At 47.3% G+C, this 6,627-nt stretch overlaps 1 pseudogene; it reads right to left on the bottom strand.

The window, feature by feature from the left end:
- Positions 1-4,000: 4,000 nt before the first annotated feature.
- On the bottom strand, positions 4,001-4,844 carry LOC102975029 (myelin-associated neurite-outgrowth inhibitor-like; annotated as a pseudogene).
- Positions 4,845-6,627: the final 1,783 nt, after the last annotated feature.

The following is a 6,627-nucleotide window of genomic DNA, read 5'->3' as shown; positions in this document are numbered from 1 at the left end:
TCCTGGGAGCACAGCATCCCCTGAAGCTCACTGCGGGCTCCCTGCACAGAGATGCCAGCCTCTCCTTGGTCTCCCTGTCCCAAGTGACTTGACATTGGTCCTGGGGATTCAAATAAGATTACCCCAGAGGTTTTCTGTTCTTCCAGTGAATAGGGTGGGGAAAGAGGCAAATCCTCTGAAACATGTAAGATCAACTCTGCAACTTTCTACCTGAAAAGATCAGACCCTCCTCTGCAGCGTGTCCTCTGCAGGCTCCTTTCAGAAAGCTCAGGTTGAGCAATAAACAGCTCAGGAGAAAAAAACACACCAACATTTGAAATGTACTAGAGAGGAGAGTCACACAGTCCACCCTTCCCCTATGCCAACCACTCCTCTCTAGAGACACACCCCATCCTTAGAAAGCACCAAGAGAAGAACCAGAAGCTGTACCCCACATCAAGCCCCACACCCTTAAGCCTGCCCTTGCACGGCCAGAGGATGTCAGGCGTCCTGTCCCATCTGGGCAATGCCCAGGCTGGCAATAACTGGGGCGTCCAGCTGTTAGCTGCCAGATAGGGAGAAGGTGGCCCAACTGGTCGGAGTAATACTCTCCAAATGTTTACAAAGGACAGGTGAAGAAGTCTGAGTTTCCTTCTTAAAAAGTAGGCCCCAATACTGATGTGTCTGGTTCCTGCCATCCTTTCACCACCTGCTGGCAGGACAGCACTACCAGAGATTAGTATATCCCAAGCCCCAAGAATCTATTTCCTCTTGTCTGAAGTGCCAATGCCAGCAGATGGAGTGAGGCACTGCATGCCCAGCTTGGGAAGGGCAGGGCGAGTACTGAGTACCGACCAGGTGTCCAGCCCATGGCTCAGGACCACCCTCAGCTCCTGTAAATACTACATTTGCATAGCACTCAAGAAACAGAGTCATATAATACAACTGGTAGGCCTAATAACCAACAAGAATGTTGAGAAAAGATAAAACACAAGAGACAAAAGATTCTGGAAGCGCTTCTGTGCTTGTCACCACGAATGGCCCTGGCCCTGATGCTGGCCTCAGTTCTCAGAGGCAGCAAGCTGATGGGACCATCACTCATCGTGAAACGTTCAGTCACCTGGCCCAGATCCAAACAAGGTTTCCCTAAGCAGAGAAACATACCTTCTAAACCTTAGGGGAAGGCTGTAGAACAAAATTTTTTTAAAATGTCCATGATGATATCTATGTTTATAGGAATTAGTTCCTTTATTTGCCTGTCTCAACTTCTAAAATTACTGTAATTTGGCTGAAAGACTCTCAAATTAGGAATGTCACATATAAAAAATGCAAAATTTCTCTGAATGTTCTACTATTGTGCTTAGGATATCAAATTATGCAACTTTATAACAGAAGCTGTATTCCTTAATTTTACTGGAACTAAATGCTGCTAAAATTACAACATATGATAGTTTTGTTACTATTCATTATATCCAGATTCTTACCTGCTAGACAAGATCTACCTTTCACATTTGATAGCTGATGCCCTGATAGTTTAAAAATTGAAAAGATTTCCACACAGATATATTCCATAATGCAAAAATATTTGATGAAGTCTCCCAACTCAACTTCACAAAAGGGAAACAAGATTTTTTTAGAAATTACGGCTCGGGGGGGCGGGGCTTCCCTGGTGGCACAGTGGTTGAGAGTGCGCCTGCCGATGCAGGGGACACAGGTTCGCGCTCCGGTCCGGGAAGATCCCACATGCTGCGGAGCGGCTAGGTCCGTGAGCCATGGCCACTGAGCCTGCGCGTCCGGAGCCTGCGCAAGACAAAAAAGAAATTACAGGGGGGAAAGTGTTTATAAAGCTGATATAAATGGGGAGAAAACTCAACCCACTCTTTCCTTTCTCTTGAAAACACCATTTAATTCAGTGCTCGTGAAAACATTCACCCTGTGTGGGCCAAATCTCAGGCAAGCTGGAAGAAACAGCCTATGTAATTTCTCATAACTTCCTCCTGAATTCAAATGACTCCACCCTTACAGGTAGTCACATGTGTGTATCGGTGTATGTGCACTCTGTTTGGGACTTTTAAAAAACATATACTAAAATCATATTTTCTCCTAACTTATTACACTAAACTGGGGAAACCAGCTTCTCTGTTTTACTGGATCAGTTCAGGCCCTGGAGAACATATCGATATTACAAACCGCCCACTACACAGATGGAATTACCAACAAAGAGTTGAAGAAGTGGACACTGTGCCTGGGGTAAATGGCTGCCACACACACACACACACACACACACACACACACACACACATGAATACACACATACAAAGGTAGGTTAAGTGCTCTTAAAGCAATTTAAAGTACTTATTAGTAAACACACTATGTTATAGACATTAGAAATAAATCTTCTGTTTACAATGATCCATGCAAAAATATTCCTAAATTTCTTATAAAATAAAATGTGAAAAAGAAAATTATGAAGAGTACTCATTATAAAAATAAGGTTACCAAAGGCTCAGGGGTCAGGTATCCCACTCACCATCCGGGGCTGAAGGCCATCCCAGTGCCGGAGCCCTGACCAGCTGCCGGAGCCGTAAGGAGAGTAAGGTGCCCTCCCCACCTGAGACCCACAGTGCTTGAAACAACGAGGGGTGGAGCAGGGGCACCCCCGCCCCTGACAGACCGCTGAAAGGGAACAACCCTCACCCCCCACCCCCTCTGACTTCATCTGAGGACAGACCCACACACACACCCATCGATACAAGTTGGGCACATTTAGGCAAAAAATCCTCTTGGTTTCTTATGTACAGTATTCAGATTTTCAACACAAAATCCTTTCTGTAATAAGTTCCGGCAGGCAAACACGTTCTGACGCTGCCTGGCCCTTTGCTGTCCGCACGTGCTTTGTGCTGAGTGTCCTCAGCCGCAAGAAGAGATGGCCAAAGGGGCTCACAGACAACAGGCGCCAGCCCTTCCCTCACACACCCCCACAGCCATCTCCACGAGCGCCCTCCAGATGGTCTCAGAGGACAAGTCCCCATCAAGTGCATGGGCCAAAACACAGCCACAGGCCTGCCTCTCTACAAGGAACAATCAATATCCAATAAAGTTCTGTTCCCTTTTAAAAGTTCTTAAATATACGACTTTCTTCATAACACACGGCTGAATGAAGTCTTTGCCCTTCTTTGTGGGAGGGAGAACAACAATGCCTACATATGTTTTCAGGTGACTCAGACATTTCCCTGGGAGTGGGGAGGGGGGTGGGGTGGGGAAGGAATGATTTTTCTAAGCTAAATAAAGGAGAGGCCAATACCTCCTCCAAGTGTGGCTGGTTCTCTTTCACATATCTTCCATCCCAGGAAAATAATTTGGCTCTACATAGGACTTTTCCATTAAACATATAGAAAGCATCATCTCTATCTGTAAGAGATTTGTAATGAAAATTTAGACGGCAGAGAAAATTGCTTTGCTGATACATAAACCACCTTGTGTCCCTAACTGGATTCATGGTAATCCTTAAGGACGTCCACAGCACACTGACCCCACAAGCCTAAATGGAGAGAAAGCCATTAACCTGGCTGCACCCCAAGCAGCGGTGGCCTCCCCACACTCTCCCTGTCCCTGCAACTCTCTCCCAGTGCAGTCCGTGCAAAAGGAACAGATGGGTGGAAAGTAGAAGTGCATGTTTCCAATTGGCAACCCACGTCAACCCCAAAAGGCTGAAGAATCATCGAAGAGATTTCAGATGCTCTATGAAGAAATTCACTTTAACACTTATAACTTTAAGACTTTGCATACATTACAAGAGTGCATTAATTATACCAGTTGTAAAATGCTTTTCCATTCCTTTGGATTTTGCATATGATGGTTCTGCATCAGTCACTGCAGGTAGATGGAACAAGCTTTGTTTTTGTGGGTTTTTTTTTTAAACATGCATTCAGCTAGATATGATTCAGAATAGATTAATACTCCCTTTTTATCATTACAGTTAGCTAAAAAATTGCCTGGCAGCCCACCAAACAGGATTTGCTTTAAGACCAACCCACAGGGTCAGTTGGAGACTGAGGGCGCTGGGACCTGCTGGGCCAGCCGTAGTAGTGTTTAGCTAAGTGTCTAGAGCATTAAGAAGAAAGTCCTGGTTGGAGGCACAAGGCCTGCAGCACCAGCTGTGGAACCTCCACGATGTGACTGCACAGCTCCATCCGCAAACGTTTACAGGGTGATCACCACTGAGGGGGCACATAGCTGTAGGTGGGTGTTCCTGGGGCCCGATAAGTGGGCACAGTGACGGGGTGGGGGTCGACAGGAGTTGGGGAGTGGGCGGGCAGTCAGCAAGGTACCCGCTGACATGGCTATAGTGGTCCCCGCCGCCGTGCCCATGGTGACCCCATTGCCTCTAGGCAGACGGATGGGAGCAGGGGACACCGTCGCTGGCATGCCGTTGGGCTGCACCGCTGTGGGGTGGTGGATGACGTGAGGGGGTACTGCATACAGGGGCTGAGGGTAGTACGTGCCTTGCTGTGCGTGCGCGCTCTGCTGGGGGTAGGCACTTCGCACGGGGTGTCCAGCGGTCTGGTAGGGGTTGGCGGAGGAGGAGTACGGTGGCACCGCCCCGCTGGTGGGGGAACAGGACACTTCGTAAGGTGTGCCAAGCGTGTAACCTGTTTGGAAGGTAGGTTTCGCTCCAGGCTACGTGTTGGGGGAATAGGCAGGAGCTGCTGCGTAACCCATGGGGAAACCAGCTGGATAACCAATTTCTTAGGCATTTGCATAGGGAACCGCAGAAGAACCCGGGCTATAAACAGGATTCATGATTTCAAGAACGCGCCGCGGCGGCGGCCTGGGCCTCGGTGACGAGCGCTCGCCGGCCCGGGGCGGGCTCGGCGAGGGGCGCGCGCCGCGGAGGCCTGCTCCGATGCGCGGCTGAGCCGCGAGGCCCAGGTTGCCGCCGCCGCCGCCTCCCCGGTCCGCGTTCCCCCTCGCCCAGCTCGGCCCCGCCCGCCTCTTCGCAGCCCGCGCTCCCTGCCGACGCTGCGCAGCCGCCCTTCACATAATCTTAATCACATTCAGTTGCATATTGTATGCTTGGCTGAGTGTAGTCAGTTATTGAGCAACTCTGGGAATTTAGCTTAAAAAAGAACACCAAGATTTTTAGTAAAGATGTTAAGACAACTCAACAAGGAAAGAATAGTCTTTTCAACAAATGGTGCTGGAACAACTGGATATCCACGTGCAAATGATGAAGTTGGACCCCTGCCTCTTACCATATATGAGAATTAACTCAAAATGGATCAAAGACCTAAATGTAAGAGTTAAAACTATGAGTCATATGAAGACATAGGTGTAAATCTTTGTGACCTTGAATTAGGCAGTGGTTTATTAGGTATGACACCTGAAGTTCAGGTGACAAAAGAAAAAAAGTAGATAAATTGGACATCAAAATTTAAAACTTGTGCATCAAAGGCCACTATTGAGAAAAAGAAGACAACCCACAGAATGGGAAAAATCATATATCTGAGAAGGGTCTAGAATCTTAAAGAGTTCTTTAACTCTTATAACTCATCAGTAAAATGACAACCCAACTAAAAATGGGCAAAAGGTTTGAACAGACATTTCTACAAAGCAGATACACAAAAGGTCAATAAGGATATGAAAAGATGTTCAATATCATTGGTCACTAGGGAAATGCAAATCAAAATAACAGTGAGATACCACTGCATCCCACTAGCATGGATATAATCAAAACAATCGACCATCAAAAAGATGGCAAGGCTGGAGAAATTGGAGTATTCATATACTGCTGGTGGGAAAGTAAAATGGTGCAGCTGCTTTAAGAAAACATTTTGGGGCTTCCCTGGTGGCACAGTGGTTAAGAATTCGCCTGCCAATGCAGGGGACACAGGTTCGAGCCCTGGTCCAGGAAGATCCCACATGCCACGGAGCAACTAAGCCCGTGCGCCACAACTACTGAGCCCACGTGCCACAACTACTGAAGCCCTCGCTTCTAGAGCCCGTGCTCCACAACAAGAGAAGCCACTGCAATAAGAAGCCTGTGCACCACAGTGAAGGGTAGCCCCGGCTCAACGCAATTAGAGGAAGCATAAGAATTCGCCTGCCACTGCAGGGGACACAGGTTCGAGCCCTGGTCCAGGAAGATCCCACATGCCACGGAGCAACTAAGCCCGTGCGCCACAACTACTGAGCCCACGTGCCACAACTACTGAAGCCCTCGCTTCTAGAGCCCGTGCTCCACAACAAGAGAAGCCACTGCAATAAGAAGCCTGTGCACCACAGTGAAGGGTAGCCCCGGCTCAACGCAATTAGAGGAAGCCCGCCCGCAGCAACAAAGACCCAGCGCAGCCAAAAATAAATAAATAAATAAATATTTTTTAAAAGATACGTTCATGTAAAAACTTGTATATGAATGTTCATAGTAGCATTATTCATAAGCCCCCAAAAGTGGAAGTAACTTAAATGTCCATCTACTGATGAATGGATAAATAAAATGTGGTCTATCCATACAATGGAATATTTAGCCATAAAAAGGAATGAAACACTGACACATGCTACGTTGTGTATGAACCTTGAAAGCTATGCTAAGTGAAAGAAGCCAAGTACAAAAGGCTACATATTGTATGATTCTATTTTTATGAAATG

This window comes from Physeter macrocephalus, chromosome 19 (assembly GCF_002837175.3).
Source record: "Physeter macrocephalus isolate SW-GA chromosome 19, ASM283717v5, whole genome shotgun sequence".
Lineage (NCBI taxonomy): Eukaryota > Metazoa > Chordata > Mammalia > Artiodactyla > Physeteridae > Physeter > Physeter macrocephalus.
The sequence above is the reverse complement of the archived record's forward strand: the minus strand, read 5'-3'. Positions and strand labels throughout refer to the sequence as shown.